The sequence below is a fragment of the Bos indicus genome, chromosome 7, assembly GCF_029378745.1.
Source record: "Bos indicus isolate NIAB-ARS_2022 breed Sahiwal x Tharparkar chromosome 7, NIAB-ARS_B.indTharparkar_mat_pri_1.0, whole genome shotgun sequence".
In the NCBI taxonomy this organism is placed as follows: domain Eukaryota; kingdom Metazoa; phylum Chordata; class Mammalia; order Artiodactyla; family Bovidae; genus Bos; species Bos indicus.
The window spans coordinates 44,980,248-44,999,634 of NC_091766.1; the positions used below are offsets into that span (position 1 = coordinate 44,980,248).

The following is a 19,387-nucleotide window of genomic DNA, read 5'->3' on the forward strand; positions in this document are numbered from 1 at the left end:
AGCTCCCCTTCCTGGGGCCATCTGAGGAAGAGGCAGGGAGGGCAGAGAAGAGCAGTGGGTGGCACGGAGCCTGCATGGACCAGAGCCTCCAGCCCTAGCCTGTACTGCATTATCTCTGACCACCCAGGTTCAGAGGGTCCCACAAGCTTCCATCTACAACCTCGTGTGCTCCTAGTCCAGGGCTGAGCCTGGGGAAGAGTTGAAGGTGGCCACCCTACCCACGGTGGTCTTTCCCACAGGCACATTCTCCATCCCCAACTTCTTTGCCCAGACTCTTGATGAGCCAGGAGAAAAAGAACTGACTTTTTAGATGGAGAAGGCAATGGCACCCCACTCCAGTACTCTCGCCTGGAAAATCCCATGGATGGAGGAACCTGGTAGGCTATAGTCCATGGGGTTGCAAAGAGTCGGACATGACTGAGCGACTTCACTTTTTCACTTTTTTTGACTTTTTTAGAACAGGAAGAAAGAATCTGCACTGGTTCTGATTAACATTAAAAGACAGGCCCCATTCACATCCACCACAGGTATGTTAAACAAACACGAAAGTGACAACAGGCACAGTGCCGTGACAGAGGAGCCTGCGGTTATCACGGTGACAGGGTGCACCCAGCCCACGTGCCATTCATTAAGGCTTCTCCCTCTGCTGGTGCATGAAATTATCCGCCCGGACGGAGCTGCACCTACATTTGTGCCGACTAGCAACATGGCATCCTCTCATTATCCCCTTGGTCACAGATCCACCTGGAGGGGTGTGATTAATGACAGTCTCATAAAGCCTGGGGGAAGGGGCCATCCCCGGTGCCCTGTAAGAGTGAAATTGCCACTCACAGTCACATAAATCACCACGTGTCAATCCCAGCTTCCTGGCTATCACACCCTAGTGAGCCACCCCACGGCCTCGAAGATGTGACAGGTTATCTAGGACAGCAGAATCCGCCGCTCTCAGGGACACCTTGTACCCAACTCCAAAGCAAGGTCAGAGTTTAGCTCTAATTATCCCAGCCCACTCCTGGCTCTGAGACCTCCTAACAGGGTGAAGAAAGAAGCAAGGTGTTTATATCAGGGGAAATACTAAATGTGGAGTGATGGCCTGATTCATTTCACAGCTATAGTCTTTTTTTATTTGTTCATAATTTTCTACACTACTGCTTCCAATTTGATACTGTCTGGGCCTAGGATGACAATAAGAATGGGATAACAGATGATGAGCTCAAAACACTGAACACCGTCAGAGTCACCCTGCATGTATGTACAATCAATATGTCACTTGGAAGAAGAAGCCATTGGCCACTGGGCAGAGTAGGGAATGTGAAATGTCACAGAATTCAAGATGCATTTCTTATGTACTTAGGAACTGTCACCATAGCTCCCTCATTGCCCAGGAAAGGAAACAGGCTTAATGTTTCATTATCAGTTGCCTTAGACAAATGAATTCAAAATCCAAAAGAAATATGGAAAGATTTCCAAGTGACTCCTTTTGCTTTGGTTGGCAGGGGTGCTGGGTACTGTTGTGCAGGTTATCTACTGCACAACTCCAGGGTGCGCGTGGGGGTCACAACTTCCGTAGACTACATTGTGAAACAGCACCTCCTAAAGTCAGTAAGTCATTTCTGTACAACCATGTGTAGCAGCCTTATGGGTGATTGAGCAACTTGGAGTTAACGCTCATCACGAAGACCCAGCTTCAGAGTGCCCATGATAATAGCCTGAAAAATCCATGTACAGACCCACAGATAACTAGTGCAGTGAACATTCTGTTATCAGGCTCAGTAGGGCAAGGGTCTATTCCATTTATTCTAGATACTCTGGTTAATAAAGCTGTCCTGTATATACATGTATTGTTAATGATTCATTTTTAATTATTTGAATATTATCAAAACTCTCTAAACTTGATAACTCCTTTAAACATGACCTATCTTTGTTGAGAGGCACTTCAACAAGATTTTATGAAGACAATGTCATGATACATTTCAAAATATAAGATTTTAAATATCCTGTGACCAGCACTTCTACTCTGAAGAGTTAATCCTACAAAAATAAGTTAAAGTACACAAATATATTTGCATGTTAGTATATACCTGTGGAAAATTCTTCAAGAGATGGGAATGCCAGACCACCTGATCTGCCTCTTGAGAAATTTGTATGCAGGTCAGGAAGCAACAGTTAGAACTGGACATGGAACAATAGACTGGTTCCAAATAGGAAAAGGAGTTCGTCAAGGCTGTATATTGTCACCCTGTTTATTTAACTTATATGCAGAGTACATCATGAGAAACGCTGGACTGGAAGAAACACAAGCTGGAATCAAGATTGCCAGGAGAAATATCAATAACCTCAGATATGCAGATGACACCACCTTTATGGCAGAAAGTGAAGAGGAACTAAAAAGCCTCTTGATGAAAGTGAAAGCGGAGAGTGAAAAAGTTGGCTTAAAGCTCAACATTCAGAAAACAAAGATCATGGCATCTGGTCCCACCACTTCATGGGAAATAGATGAGGAAACAGTGGAAACAGTGTCAGACTTTATTTTTCTGGGCTCCAAAATCACTACAGATGGTGACTGTAGCCATGAAATTAAAAGACACTTACTCCTTGGAAGGAAAGTTATGACCAACCTAGATAGCATATTCAAAAGCAGAGACATTACTTTGCCAACAACGGTCCATCTAGTCAAGGCTATGATTTTTCCTGTGGTCATGTATGGATGTGAGAGTTGGACTGTGAAGAAAGCTGAGCGCTGAAGAATTGATGCTTTTGAACTGTGGTGTTGGAGAAGATTCTTGAGAGTCCCTTGGACTACAAGGAGATCCAACCAGTCCATTCTGAAGGAGATCAGTCCTGGGATTTCTTTGGAAGGAATGATGCTAAAGCTGAAACTCCAGTACTTTGGCTACCTCATGCGAAGAGTTGACTCATTGGAAAAGACTCTGATGCTGGGAGGGATTGGGGGCAGGAGGAGAAGGGGACGACAGAGGATGAGATGGCTGGATGGCATCACTGACTCGATGGACGTGAGTCTGGGTGAACTCTGGGAGTTGGTGATGGACAGGGAGGCCTGGCGTGCTGCGATGCATGGGGTCGCAAAGAGTCGGACACGACTGAGTGACTGATCTGATCTGATCTGATATACCTATGTGTATACACACACATATGCAAATATGATTTTTAACAGCAAAAACAAAGGACATCATTTGAATATATACTAGTAAAGTATTTGCTAGATGAATTATATGCATAAAGTGCAATATTACACAGACTTTAAAATAATCTACTATAGCTATTGGTTGGGCTTCCCTGGTGGCCCAGACAGTAAAGAATCTTCCTGCAATGCGGGAGACCCAGGTTCAATTCCAGGATAGGGAAGATCCCCTGGAAAAGGAAATGGCAACCCACTCCAGTATTCTTGTCTGGGAAATCCCATGGACAGAAGAGTCTGGTGGACTACAATCCAATGAGGTTGCAAAGAGTCAGACACGACTGAGTGAATAACATAGCTATTTGTACTTGTACAGTTCTTATCCTTCTTCTCTGCTTCTTCCTCTTTTCTGTAGTCCCAGCAAATTTGAACATTCTTTTCATGTTTGGGGAATCAGCTGTCTTACAACATTGGGTTGGCCAAAAAGTTCATTTGGATCTTTCCATTAAGATCAGAAAACCCAGAATTAACTCTTTGGCCGAGCCAATACCTTTGTCCCATGGCAGAAGCCAGAAATCCCACTTCCCAGAGTGCTCTGCAGCGAGGACACAGGGTTGCAGTCTGGTTCCACCAGAGGGACACACCACACAGGTCTACACAAGGAAAATGAGGAGACCGGCTCAGAGAGGGGTAATGTTTTGCGGGTGAGGAGAGTGCCTGAGATGGCTTGCTTTAGGACTTGCAAGAACCTGACACAAAGCCCTGTCAGCGCTAGTGGCAGGGGTACTTTCAGCACTAATTCCCAGTGAGTTCCTAGCTATGTGCTGTGAGTTCCTAGTACAGCATTTGTAGCCCCGAGGGTTTCCTGGTAACATTTTCTTATCAGGGAAGCTCTGTATCATGACCTTGGCCATTGCTCCTCAAAGCAGAGTTCTGGACCTAGTGCTCTGGCCCCCAACACCTTTCTGATCAGCCCATCTTTTTCAGTAAGTTTGTGTTCTTCCTACAGAGCTAGGTCAGCTTCCACTGCCTGCAAAGATATTCACAAAACAGGTATCCTTGACTTCATAATTTCAACTTTGGAATCAGCCACACTTATGTACAACACATGTGGAGACTCTCTAAGCCACTACTCAAGTACCAGCTTCAGACCTTCAGAACTCACCAGAAGGATGCATATTTGAGATCTGCAGGGTGGCACTGTCTGCCAGCCCCCAATCCAGGTTAAGGAGCATGGCCAGGCAAGTTCGTACAATTATCCTTGAATATTTTTATTGCATCATGCCCTCTTGTTTCATTAAAATGAATAATAAGAAGAGAAATTAAAATGTTGATATTAACAACAAGAAGACAAGGTCTCATATGCCTAATAAAATTGAAACAAAGAAATTACTGGGGCACTGCAAGGAGAAAGTCTTCAGCCTTGATTTGCTGCTCATGGACTTAAGCTTGTGGACTTTGTGTTCAACTGCAAAGTATAAGAACAAATTCGAAGAATGAGATGCCAGAATAATTTAGATTTCTGAGATTGCAATTACCTCAGAAAATGTATGTCGATTATTTACTTTTGCAAATTTAGCTTCTGAACATCTTTTCAGAAATGCATTATGTGTGGAAAGATGGACTGCCCATACCTTCTGAAGTATCAATAAAATAGAATAGGATAAAGCAAGCAAAGGTTTGACCCCAGCTTTAAAACAATGATATGAACATTAAAAAATCTGGAACTATATACTGCAAGGTCTCAAAACTTGTTAATTCTGTAGGCTGAATTAACAGGCTACAGAAAGGTAGGAAATTTCACTGGCCTTTGGAAGATCACACAGCCTTTAAGTGTTTGAAATGCTGCAATGAGCAAGTTTTACTTACTAGTAGCATCTATAGGGTCGCATAGATTTGGACACGACTGAAGTGACTTAGCAGCAGCAGCAGCAGCAGAATCATCAAAACTCCCAAAAAATTTTCCATTGTGAAAAAACAATACGATGGCTTGTCAGAGCTTCCTAAGACCTGGGGCTATTATGAACGGATGAGTCCCAGACCCTGGGCTCTGGGAGACTTCTGTCCTCTCCCCGACCCTTCTGCAGCCTGATGTGTGGCTCATTTCTGTCATGCCACCTCCTCTGGGCCTTACGTCTTGATTCCTAAAATTAGGGGGTAGGCACACACTCCCATGGTGGCCCTCTGGAGTTTTTCACAATGAACAGAGGGTTTACCACCACTGAGGGCAAAGCAGGTCCCCCACCAGACAGGTGCCCCTCCCATACAACTGTCAATAGACACAAGAACTAAGCCTTTTCTTAAGAGAAACTGCCCAACAATGTTGTTCAGGGTGAATACAGCTAATTGATTGTTCTGTTTAATAAAGTGAGATCCTGCCCCCAAGGCAGCATGGGCCAATAGAGCTCACAAGGATCAGAGAGAAAACAGTGAAGCCGGCATCCCCCTGCTTACAAGGAGGGGAAGGAGAGCCTGGCAGCAGCTCAGAAAGAGATGCAACAGCATGCAGAGAAGACCCAAGGACAAAGCAGAGCTATTCTTGTCTGACTGCTTCCCAGGAAGGCAGCTTATCCTTCTACCATTTCTAATACTTCCATTATTCTTTCAGTAAATAATATGGGGGAAAAAAGACCTAAATTCAAGCAGCTATCAAAATAAAATGGTGAGAAAAAGGTAAAGGTGTTGGGCTTGGTAAATGTGTCCTTCCCAGGGCCACAGGAGTGTGCTTTGCTAGGAAAAGAGAGGGTTCACCCAGGTTGGATGTCCAGGTGTCCAGCAGAGATGTGGAATCTGCCGTCAGCTGGACCAGCCCTTCTGGTCCCTGGAGTTCAACTTGTAGCTGTGCTGAGAAAGACCAGTCCGGTTCTCATACTTTTCTTGGCTCCAGCCTGCAAGTCAGAGGTTAAAGTTCCCTTTTTTTTCCTAGGCCTGTGGCAGGACAGGGCAGGGACTGATCTGTGAACCCCATGGTAGAATTAAAGATTCTGCTAAGATCCTTGCCCTGCTTGCTCTCAAGTCTTGCTGGGCTTCAGCCCCTGCTCTCCACAAGCATCTTCACCCTCCAGTTGTTTGGTTGCTCAGTGTCTGACTCTTTGTGACCCCACTGACTGCAGCACACCAGGCTTCCCTGTTCTTCACCATCTCCTGGAGTGTGCTCAAACTCACGTCCATTGAGTCACTGATGCCATCCAACCATCTCGTCCTTTGTCATCCCCATCTCCTCCTGCCTTCAGTCTTCCCCAGCATCAGAGTCTTTTCTAATGAGTCAGCTCTTCACATCAGGTGGCCAAAATATTGGTGCTTCAGCTTCACCATCAGTCATTCCAGTGAATATTCAGGCTTGATTTCCTTTAGGACAGACTGGTGTGATCTCCTTGCAGTCCAAGGGACTCTCAAGAGTCTTCTCCAGCACCACAGTGAGAAAGCATCAATTCTTTGGCACTCAGCTTTCTTTATGGTCCAACTCTCACATCTCTACTTGACTACTGGAAAAACCACAGCTTTGACGATATGGACCTTTGTTGGCAAAGTAATGTCTCTGCTTTTTAATACATGGTCTAGGTCTGTCATAACTTTTCTTCCAAGGAGCAAGTTCTTTTAATTTCATGGCTGCAGTCACCATCTGCAGTGATTTTGGAGCCCAAGAAAATAAAGTCTGTCAATGTTTCCGTTGTTTCCCCATCTGTTTGCCATCAAGTGATGTGACTGGATGCCATGATCTTAGTTTTTTGAATGTTGAACTTTAACACCCTCCAGAGCCTTTGGCAAAGGGCGGTTCTGTGGCTGGGCTCTTCCTGTCCCCAACCTTCAGGGGGACAACAGTGTCACAAGTGTTGGAACAACTGAGGTAGTCTCCCTGCTTCCATGGAGGGTAGAGATAGCAAGGTGGATGGTGGGAGAGAGAGGGAAGTTTCTTACTTGTTGTTCCCTTATTTAGGTCAAGAGACAACTTCCTTCTGCCTCCTGCCTCTCTGACCCTTCAAATGAAGTCATTGCTTGCAATCTTCCCTGCTGGTCATTTCCCCTTTGCATCTCCTCCAGACCTACGCCCTATCTTCTTCCTGGCTTTGTACCCCAAGGGATGACCACTATGGACTATGGGCAGCACCTAGAAGTCCCCTTTCCTCTGGTTCCTATTCAGTTCTGCCCATTGAGAGCACCAGCAGTCAGAAAATGGAAAGAGAGACATGCTGTATATTTCTCTCCCTGCTCCCTCCTTATTTTATGACTATAGCTCCTGCCAGGAAGCTCCGTAGCTTAGCTCTCATAGGACTCTGTTGGCATTATTTCCCCGCTCCCCCATCCCTTTGGTCCTCAGGGTGGTAAGACCTTGCCCCTGGGGACCCCATTATCCTTTGTTTGTTTCCTTTCCCATTCCCACACTAATTTAAGTAGTCTTCTCATTAAACCTCTTCAATTGACCTATCTGGGTGGATACTGTTTCAAGATCTTAAACGATACATATGCCATCCTTTTGTCTTTGAGAGTCTGCTTTTTCATCCCTCCTGGGTGATGTAGATGGTTCCTGAACAAAAGGAAGCCCTAAGAGATAGCCATGGTGGATGACGGGTGAAGCACACCCTCAGGTACAGGTAAGCGCTAATGCGGCAAGCCCAGCACTCACTTGGAAAAGATACCTGAAGGTAAACATTTCTAATCAAGGGTGAGGGTCACTGAGACAAGCTGGCTGGTTTCTCTGATCACAGCATCCCTTGTTGTTATGATTCGTTCATCCACTCAACACATGTTTTTGAGCACCTACTGGCTACCAGGAACTTTGTTAGGTATAGTGGGCTGACGAGTAGCCCCTGAAATATGTCCATGTCCTGATCCCCAGGACCCGTGGATATGACCTTATATGGGAAAAGTTGTGACCAAGGATTTTGAGAGGAGTTTATCCTGAATGATCTGGGTGGGCCCTAAATCCAATGACAACTGCCCTTACAAGAGTGAAGGAGAAGGAAATGTGACAGAAGAGGAGGGGGCAGTGTGACCATGGAGGAAGAGACTATAGCAATGCAGCCACAAGCCAAGGGGCATCAGAAACCACCAGAAATTGGGAGAGGCAGAAGAGGACCCTCTACTAGAGGCTTTGGAGGGAGCGCAGCCCTGCCAGCATCTTGATTTGTGACTTCTGATCTCCAGAACTCTATGAGAATTAATTTCTCTTGTTTTAAGCCACCCAGTTTGTGATACTTTATAACTGCAACCCCAGGAAACTAATACACTAGTTTCTGAGAATAGAATACTGATCAAAACATACATGGTCCCTACCCTCCTAGAATATACAGTCTAGGGGAGCAAACAGACAATGAACGAGTGATCAAAGGTAAGTAATTACCGACTATGATGAAACAACAATATACTTGGATAGAGAAGAGTGCAGAGGAGCGCTTTATTTATTGGATTTATTGGAGTTTAGGGTCAGCATCTTTGAGGAGGTGATCTTTGAGCTAAGTTTTGAAAGGTGAGAAGAACCAGCCATAGAAAACTCTCAGAAAAGAGCTCTCCAGGCAGAGGAGACAACAAGCTGAAGACTTTGTGATTGGAAACAGATTCTAGAAACATGAAGTAGTCCAGTATAGGTAGAATGAGGTCAGAGAGGTGGGGAGGGCTAGGACACACCAGGCTCATGGGCCATGATAAGCTCTTGGTATTTTATTGGTATAAAGGCATCTGATGGTTGAGCGCTGGATACCGTGGGCTACTTTAAGGTTTTATGTCAATTCCTCTGGTTATTGGTGGGAAATAGCTTGGGACGGGGGATCAGGGAGAGCATGAAGACCAGTTAGTAGACTCTTAAAGTCTTCTATTTGAGCTCTGAAGATGGACTATGTGATCCCTTAGAGATGGAGAAGAGGAGGTGAATTGAAGACATATTTTGGAGCTAGAACTGTTGAGAATTGATGGATACTGGGAAGGCAAGAAAGACATGAGTTAAGGATGAAAACAAGATTTTAGCTTTGAGTAACTGGGTATATGTTGGTGCCATTTATTCAGATGAGACAATGAGGAGCACAGTGGGAAAGGAATGAAACCAGGAAATATGCTCCCACTCCCATCACAGTGTCAATAAATTCTTCTGAGATAAAGAAAGTTAGCCCAGTTTCTGTTGTTTTAGGGACCCAGGGAAAAGTGTCCTGGCTCCTGCAAAAGGGGCACTAAGACCATTGGCCACCTAGATCTAAGCCCCTAATACCATTCACCACAACACACAGAGAAAACCAGGAGTAGGGAGTAGGGTCTTCCAGAGAGATACCTGTCCTGTCTCCCATGCGGCATCCACAGTCTGCTCTAATTAAGGGTTCCAATGATCAGGATCTAATTTAATAAACCCTCGCCCCATCCAATTGACTCTACTAATCATTCACCATGTTTCTGACCCTGCTGGAGGCACCATGAGATGATCTGGGGGAAACAATGATTGAAAGATATCTCCTGAATACCTGAACACACCACTACTTAACAAACACTCCACTAAAACATTTTATGTTCTAGGTCAATGTCACCTCAGTTTCTTGAATTCTAAAAATTGACTACCCTTCCCCAATCTTCCCTACAAACATATATTATAAGAAATTTACTCTATAAAAAGATGACATGTCCACATGGTCTAAACCTGCCTTCAAGGCAACAGAGACAAGGACCATGATGATGATGGAGCCTGCTCAGGGTCTGCCGGACAGCTGAAATCTTGTGTTAAAATATTAGATGATACTCTTTCTGGAGAAGGTGTCTGAAGAATCACCTCCCAAATCCATTATGTGGGTCATTTTCCTTCATTCCTCTCTAACATACACCATACTGCTCAGATCCAGGAAGAAGGCAAAATATACACATGGCCTCATGCCATTTGCCAAAAGTTTATGCATATTTCTCATTAGAAATCCATTCACTCTAGCTTCACTCTGCCCTCCTTAGCATTTATTTAATCTCTTATTTTAAGGCCATGTCCGATACTAACATTCTTGATAATTTGATTTCCCACTCACAAGAAACTAAAAACAGTAACTATGAATGGCTAGCTAAAAGCTTGAGAACAAAGGAGGAGACAGACATTAAAAAGCAGAAATAAGAATAGGAAAAGTTTGGGGCCAGATAGTACCAGGGCAAACAATCCCACTCAATTCAGTAACCCTGGGGGGCAGCACTGCAGGGTTTAATGCCTGATAGTTCAGTTGGTAAAGAATCTGCCTGCAATTCAGGAGACCCCAGTTCAATTCCTGGGTCTGGAAGATTCCCCTGGAGAAGGGATAGACTACCCATTCCAGTATTCTTGGGCTTCCCTGGTGGCTCAGACAATAAAGAATCTGCCCGCAATATAGGAGACCTGGGTTCGATCCCTGGTTTGGGAAGATCCCTGAAGAAAGGAACAGCTACCTAGTCCAGTATTCTGGCCTGGAGAATTCCATGGACAGAGAAGCCTGGCAGTCTATGGGGTTGCAAAGAGTCGAACACAACTGAGTGACTTTCACTTACTAATTAGTGGTGCCAGGACAGCTACTGGGCAAAGACAAGTCTCCTCTGACTAAGGTTGTCAGGACCAATCTTTTCCAAGATGAAATCTCTAGGCTGACCCCCTGAAAGAGCAGTCAATATCAACTCAATACGGTAGGATGTGTCATGCACCTATAGCGTACTCAGCACAGTTCCAAGCCTGGAAGAAGCCAATCACAGCTGCCTGCTGAGTCATGGGGTACTCCTCAGCCTCAGTTCTCCTGGCCTCAAGGGGTCTTCTGGGCACTGATGCTATAGGCATAGAAAGGAACTCAGTGCTGACATTTTAAAATTAAAAACAAAGATCTGTACTTACTTTGATGAACATTGATATCCAGACAATATTCCAATAGCTGTATTAAGTAAACATAAATGTGAGAATGGCTAGTTAGGAGAAGCATCCATGGTCACTGTGGTGCCAGTGGGCACCTTGCTCACACCCCATCAATTAGATGTTTCACTTTGATTATAAAATGATCCACTGTGCCAGGAGTGAGTTCATATACCCAGAAATTACCACGTACATAATGCTCAACAAGTCATATATCACTCACACATGTTCATAGTCCAGAACACACGTGTGCTGAGTCGAGATGTAAGTTGTTCGTGCAAGAAGGGCCTTTAGCAATGAAATGGCTCAGTCTCTTCCTTCTGTGAGTGGGAAACTCAGGTGAAGGGAGAAGGAGGAATCCTAAAATCCCCTCCAGGCCAAACACCATCAACTCAACTCACAGGCCTTTATGGGTCACACAGCATTTTGTCCCTGAGGCCTTGAATCCTCAGCAGACAAATGTACTGACGTCAAGCGCACCCCACTAGGCACCCACGTCGAGTAGCTGGAGGCCTCTACAGAACCCCAAACTCTTTGAGTCACAAGGAGGCAGCCCTGTTCGAACACTGGCTCTGGAAAGCTCTTCCTCAGGAGAGTATCCCCTCCCTGCTCCAACGCAAGCTCCTGTCTAGAATCTTCTCTCCTGCTGAGGATTAACTATGCTGCATCTTGGGCAGGAAATGAGTTCTTTGCTGCTTATTGTGGTCAAATCCTAAAATGAAGTCAATCTAGCAGTGAAGGCTGCATAAACTTATGTCTCTTTATTAATTCATGAGGCACTTTGCAGTCCACCACTTTCCATGCTGAGATTGATGGAAGCCAAAAAAGAAGTGCATGTGAAATTACGTCTTTGATAACTTCTGCTAGACTGGCCTGTCAGAGGCCGAGAAGATTAAACATCTGTGATTTATTCCTGTGTTAACACACACATGCACACACGCTCACACCACACACATACACAGGTCAGCTAATTAGACATCGCACCAGACTGCATCTCAAACGAGACTCCAGCGATTCGCAGTATGAAATCAGAGAAAGGTCAGCGCTGAAAGGCCGTAACAGAAGGCTCATTATTCCTTTATTTATTCCTTTATTCCTCCATTCTTTCATTTATTTGTTCATTCAACCTTTCCTCATCCTCTCTGGACTTTCTAAAAAGGTCTTGCACTAAGCAGGAAGCAGATTCCTGGGGGACTAAATTTTCCTTATTTCTAGGCAAACAGTCTGGATATAATTAATCTGAGTGTGTATTTGTAGCAAGTTCTAACATCTCCAGCTCTGCCTCTCACAGGTCAAGTGGCCTTATGTAAACCTGTTCTCTTTCTCTAGCCTGGTGTGCTTGGAATCATAGCAGCCCCCATGTACTAAGACTTGCTATGTACCAGGCACTTAGACTGGGTCCATTGCATGAATTCCCTGATTTAGTCCTCACCACAACCCTCTGAAGTGAATACAATTCATGTGCCCTTTCATGTAGTAGAAGTCTGAGACTCAGAGAAGTTACAGAACCTGCCCAAGCTGCCAAGCTGCAAAATAGGGATGCGGAGCCTGGACAGTCAGACTTCAGAGCCTGTGTTCATCCTCATTCCCCAAACCCTGGGGACAGCCTTCACTTCACAGACTGCACTGGGTCACAGGCGGTTACTTCCTGCATTCCCCACCACTGCTTCGCTGGTGCCTCTGGGTGAAGTCTTCTTTTTGTCTTTCCTCCTTCTGCTGATGGTACCCGTCATGTGGAAGGGATTTCTCTTAACCTGGACTCAGTCTTCCCAGGGCTGGGTCCAGAACCACAGATACCAGGCAAGGGAGAGCAAGGAGGGGAAGAAAGGCCAACATCCTTGATGGAGAGCTGCTGGTACATATGCACAAGGGATCCACAGCGAGGCAGGGGTCCAGGCCCTTCCCAGTGGGAAAACGATCCCCAGGGCTGCCCTGGCCCGTCCAGATCTTCAGAGCCCTCTGGGACTGCTTGGGATTCTCTTTGGACAGCAGTTGGCGACCATATTCCCTTCTATAACTCCAACCTTCACCATGAAACAAGAAAGCCATAAAATTTTGTCATCAAGCCTTACCTTGGTCCTCAGTGCAGAACATTATATCTAACTGGGCACCACCATCTGTCCACACCAGGAGACCTCTATTTTTCAAACGCGACACAGTTCAAACTAGATTCATCATCTTTTACCCACACCCATTTCCTCCTGTTTCTTTTCTCTCTTTCACTCTCTGTAGTCAGTCTAGAACCAGGCTCCAGGCCTCAGACTCTGCCTTCTGCCCTCCCTCACCTGCCAGGCCCTCCTCTTCTTCCCCACAATTGCTCCTGTATCCAGGATCTCATCTCCTCACCTCACATCTGCTTTAGGCTAAGCCAGAGCCTCTCACAGAACCCCCATCTCCAGCCTGGAGCTACCATGGTCCATCCCCATCTACTGCCAAAGTGAGCTTCTGGAAGCTCACCACTGAATCAGGTTTCTCCCCTGCTTCAAACCCAGCAAGGCCCTCTCCCTCCCCCAACACACACAGCACTTCCAGTGGCAGTTGTCAAACTGTGCTATCTTGTTGTCCAGTGGGAGGTACACAGTGGGGAAACTTTTCAAGGGCTTTACAAGAAAAGTGTTGACTAAGAGTCATTTACTAAAACAAATGTGCCTGTGAGCCAGGTCACATGCCAGGAGCTTGGTGTGCAGTGGGGAGCTACACAGTGGGTCCTTGTGCTCAGGGACCAAGGATCCTACTGAGGGAGACAGAAAGCAAGAATGAGCAAACCAGATGGACTCTAATATCAGACAGTGATATGTTGCCATGGGGACTAAATGCGTTAATAAATATGGCGCACTTGGAACACAGCCTGGTGTGTAGTAAGCATTCAATAAATGTTACCTTGTGATCCCTGAATACCTCAGTGAAAATCGCTCTTGGCCTCATTACTGTTTTTGCTTCTCATCTTACAGATGAGAAAATTGAGCCCAAGAGCCCAAGTCCACAAACTGAGCAGTGGGGCCAGGTTTCCCCCCAGCAACCTGACCTCAGAATCCACTCTCCTAACCATTGTGCTCTGCCACTTCTCCAGAGGGGGGGTACTTCAGTTGAAATGGTTGGGATCGGCAGTCTCTTATTCTGAATTCTTTCAGGAGCAGAACTGAGACAAAGATTCACAGGATTGCAGTTATTTAAGAGGTGACCCAAGGAAGCCCTGGTAGAGGAATGGAAAAGTAAAAGAGAGAATAGGCAGCAGCTTCTAAAGGGTATGTCATCAAGCCAGTTACCAATGTGGGCAGATGGAGCCTAGTCCTACAGGAGGAACTCTGGGATCCAGTGTAAAGTACATGCCTCTAAATCTCCTTCCCACCCAAGGGCTATGGGAGCTGGGGTATTGATCCACCAACTCCCATCTCATAGGTGGAGTGCTGCTTTCAGGGGCAAGACTTCTCTAGCCCTTCTGACTGGCCATTTGCAGAGGCAGAGAGGGTTCTCACCAGAGAGAGTACCCAGAAGAGGAGGAGCAGCTGCTGGCAGGTAGAATTCTAGCTGTGTGCACAGAGATGTGGGGGCCCAAAAGGATATAGCATTCCATACTCCATGGAATAGTCATGGAGTATGAAAGAGTCATTTGTTGAGATGGAGATATTAGGGGGAGACACCAATTCAGAGCAGTGGATGGGGAAATCCTGAAGTGTTTTGGACATTTAATCAGTTTGAAATGTCTGTTAACAGACTGTTGAATACATGAGGCTGGAGCTTGAGGAAGAATTTGATTAAATTTGCTCTGCTATGCTGTGACCATACCCACCTCCCCTTGCCTCTCCATTGCTCTAAACTTTCTGGAGAGCCCTCTGGAGGCAGTACCTAGTCTGGGGTGCAGAGTGCTCACACAGCTTGGAAGAGGGACGGTGGACTCAGAAACACAGTGGAGAGCTGGAATGCAGCAAGACTGGTAGCCCTGAGCCTGAGAAAGCCAGGAGAAAAGTTAGCCCCAGGAGACAGTGGGGCTTATCCAAGCTACCTCATTACTCAAAATAGGTGAGAGCTTTTTAGCTGAGTGGCTCATGTCGCTCAGTTCAATGCAGTCTTCCCTGGTTCACACAGGGTTTGTCTCTGGCTTTGTATTTTATTATTTCCCCTAACCCTCTGTTTGCTTATCTCTTCTTCCTTGCCCATAGGTACTCTCTCTAACATATTCGTCAATGCCACTAGATATCTAGGTATTCATGAAAAACATGTATTGTTTTATATATGTTTGATTTTACAACTCAAAAATTATAAATTTCATTCTTTTTAATAAATCCTATATTAAGATCTATTTGCATTACTATATGTAAACCTAGTTTGTTTTGACCAGTTACTGTGTAGTGGTTTTGGAGGGTTTTGTTTTCTTAAAAAACAGATGTATAGGCTACATTTTCTTATCCATTCTCCTAAAGGAAGGCACTTGGTCTTCCTCAAACTCCTTCTTTACAAATGATGCTATAAGAGAGCACATTTTAAAAAATAAGCTTTTAGTAGATAAACTTTGTTAAAATTGGAAATTTTTCTTTTATTCTGGTTTTCTCAGATTATTTTTTAATGATGAATATATGATCAACTTTATTGACTGCTTCATTTGCATATACCAAAACAATCATGGGGGCTTCCCTTGTACCTCAAATGGTAAAGACTCTGCCTGCAATGCAAGAGACCTGGGTTCCATCCCTGGGTTTGGAAGATCCCCTGGAGAAGGGAATGGCAACTCACTCCAATATTCTTGCCTGCAGAAAAGCTTGACAGGCTACAGTCCATGGGGTTGCAAAGAGTCAGACACGACTGAGTAACTAACACACAAAAGCAATCATGAGATTTTCCCCCTTTATTCTATTAATATATTGAATCACAATGATAGACATTTTTAAGTGTTTAAACTTTCTTAAATTCCTTGGATAAATTCAATTTGATTGCATGTATTTTGAAAAAAACCATTAGATTTGATAAACTAATATCATATTTAGGATTTTCACATCTATGTTCATAGAGAAATGGGGCTCTAATTTTTTTTCCTGACTTGTTTTCATCTAGTTTTGGAATCAAGCTTATACTAACCTGATTAAAAAAAATGTGAACAATTTTCTCTCTATTTCTATTTTTCTATAACAACTTTACAAGGTTGGAATTACCTCTTCCTTGAAAGTATTATGGAACACAGCTATAAAACTCTCTGGACCTGAGGCTTTTTTTGAAAGGGTGATGATGATTCCATTTCAGTTTCTTTAAGGGTCATAGTTTTACAATCTTGTAAAAATGTAGCATTTTTACATTTTTTTCAGAACTTTACCTAGTTTATCTAAATATCCAGTTTATTGGTATATAGTTACATTACCTCACTCATATTTTTATTTACATTTCCTCCCTCCTTTCCCTCTCCCATGATTCTTGCGAGAGGCTCATGTATTTTGTTAGTCTTTCTAAAGACCATTATCAGTTTTGCTAATTTCCTATTTGTTTTTGTTACCTACATTTATTAATTTCTGCCCATATTCTTATTTATGTCCTTCCTTCTTTTTTATTTGGGTTTACTCTATTTGTCTCTTTCAAACTTTATAATTGGAAAGCTTAACTCTCTTGTTTGCATTCTCCTTAATTTCTTCTATATTTAAAGCTGTAAGTTTACCTCTGAGTACTGCTTTGAATGTGATCCACAAATTTTGACCTGCACTTTGATTGCCATTCACCTGGAAGTATTTAATAATTTATCTTTGATTTATTTATAGCCAAATGATACCTGGAAGTATTTTTTCAAATTTCTAGACATAGGATTTTAAATTTAGTTCAACTGCATCATAGACAGTAACACTGTGCTGTATATATGATGCTTAAATTTACTAAAGTTTCTTCTGTGGCCTAGCACATTTTTTGTGTATGCAAAAAGAAAATATTTGGTTTTTGGTGAAATATAGGCACTGTTATATCAGTATAGTTTTCTATATCTTTGCTTATTTTTATATGCTCCAACTACTAGTTTTTAAGAGGGTATCTTAAAATCGTCAACCATGATTTTTTTTTAATTTCATTTTATTTTTAAACTTTATATAATTGTATTAGTTTTGCCAAATATCAAAATGAATCCGCCACAGGTATACATGTGTTCCCCATCCTGAACCCTCCTCCCTCCTCCCTCCCCATACCATCCCTCTGGGTCGTCCCAGTGCACTAGCCCCAATTCTATCCTAGATCTATCAGTTGTTGTTTATGTATTTTGACATCATATTGTCAGCTGCATACATGTTAATAACTATTATATTTCTTGATGCTTTGTTTTACTAATATATGACATCTTTGTTTTCCTCTTTTAATATTTTATAACTTAAATTAGGGGAACAAGATAGCAGAGGAGTAGGTGGACATGGAGTCCATCTCTCTCCACGGATACATCAGGAATAAACCTTCAGACACAGAAGTGCATGCAGAACAGCAGCTCAGAGTGGACAGGAGTACCTGACCAGCGGAAAAGAATACATAGAACCACACAAAACTTGGTAGGACAGAGGAATTAGGGGAAAACAGGAGTGTTAGCAGGACTGGACCTGCCCTCGGTGGGTGGGGGAACTGAAGCAGGGGTCCCATCCCCACATCAGGGCAACTGTCTGTGTCAGAGGAGAAACATTTAAGGCTGAGAGAGAAACAGCTGATCTGTGGCAGCCTAAATGGAATGAGAATCAGACAGTCCTTGCTGCAGCCATACAAACCCCGGACAGGAATGCTGGTCCCTGGAAGGTACAGCAGCGGGGAGCTGGAGTTTAGGGATTGTGAGGCAATCCCAGGGCGAGGGCTGCTGTTGACTGTGGAGAGATGGATCAAGGGGATGTGAGGGAGGAAGTCGTGGTGAGAAATGCTGGTGGAGGAAAGCCAGGCAGCCATGGAAGCAAGGTGATACTGCTGAGTCACGCTTAGGGGGTGGAGTCATCACCATAGCCTCTCTATCCCACACATGCCAGCATCGACAGCTGAACAATAGAGAGGATGGCCCATCAAACACCTGACACACTGAACTACAGAGTAGGACCCCACCTAGGGTGCCCCTTTAAGTGGCTGACGCACTGATCTACAGACTAGGACCCTAGCCAGGGGGCCCCTCTATGTGCCTGACGCGCTGAACAACAGAGAAGGACCTCAGGCAAGGGAGCCCTCCAAGTGCCTGAATGGGTGGAGTTATGAAGAAAGACTGACCAAAGAGGCCTTCTGAACACCAGCTAAAAGAGGCTTGAAAAGGGACTCTGATAAGGCCATAACTCCTATGGTGGAAGCAGTCCCTGTCCGTGCACACTGGGCACCGCCAGGGTCCCCGCAAGCCAAGCAGGAGTGCCACCTTCACTCAACTCTCACTGGGGCAGAGCTGCCACAGGCAAAAAACGTCTTGCATCTATGCATGCAGGGTCGCTTTGGTCTTGCAACCCTGTACACTGTGGCCTGCCAGGCTTCTCTGTCAGGGAGGGGGATGGGGGTCTCCTGACAAGAATACTGGAGGGTATCGGCCAATACTGGTTATCATACCCTTCTAGAGCATTATATTTCCTGCTGCCCTAGCCACCAACTCCCGAGTACCTGGTGCTGCCAGAACCCCTGCAACCCAAACAGCTGCACCACCTCCACACCTGGCCCTCAGTGGGGCAAACCCAAGTCCTTCAGGGCAGCCTCAGGAGCAAACCCCAGTGGACATATGTAGAGGTAGAAATAAAACCACAACCCAGGGGCAGTGCGGCTAAGGAAGAGACCCAAAACCTTCCACCAGCTGTACGAGATGCAGATTAAATTCACATGATTGACTAGGCAGACTCTGTGTCTATGGAATATATAAAAGGTCATTGAGAGCTCCCACAAAAGAAAACACACTAGTTCTGATAGCTGTGGACATTGGAGGCAAGAACACACAGGAGTAGGATCAAAATAGAATCTGAGCTGCCCCTACAACAGGTCCAAAGATCAGCACACAGTTGGAGGGCATCCTAGGCAGGTAAGGTGGACTGTGACTCCCATGAGGGAAAGGACTCTGACATCAGTGAGTCAAGAAAAACATTTTTTATTCTTATGTTTTGACTTGTCCTGTAGATTCTTTTGGACTTTTTTTTTCTTCCTTTTTTTCCCCCTGTGTTGTAGTTGTCAGTTTTATTGTCATTATGAAATACAATTAAGCTTTTAAGCTTTTTTTTTTCTCAGTCACATTTTTTATTGTTGTTATAAACCTCTGCCTCTACATTGGGATTTTGCAGTTCTGTGGAGTTTTCCTTTTTTTTTTTTTAGTTCTCCCTCTTTTTTAAAAAACCTATTATTATTTTTTCTACATTTATTCCTTTGTTTGCTTTACCTAGTACTCTTTTCCCCTTGCAGTTAACCTTTAATGTATATAAATATTCTTTTATCTACCTGTATTTAACTTTGCATATCTGTTCTTT

The 19,387-nt window shown here is 44.3% G+C and overlaps 1 protein-coding gene across 2 annotated transcripts in view; it reads right to left on the bottom strand.

Moving 5' to 3' along the window:
• The window catches only part of FSTL4 (follistatin like 4), a 660,210-nt gene that overhangs the window by 452,052 nt on the left and 188,771 nt on the right, over positions 1-19,387 (bottom strand). The window lies entirely within an intron of this gene.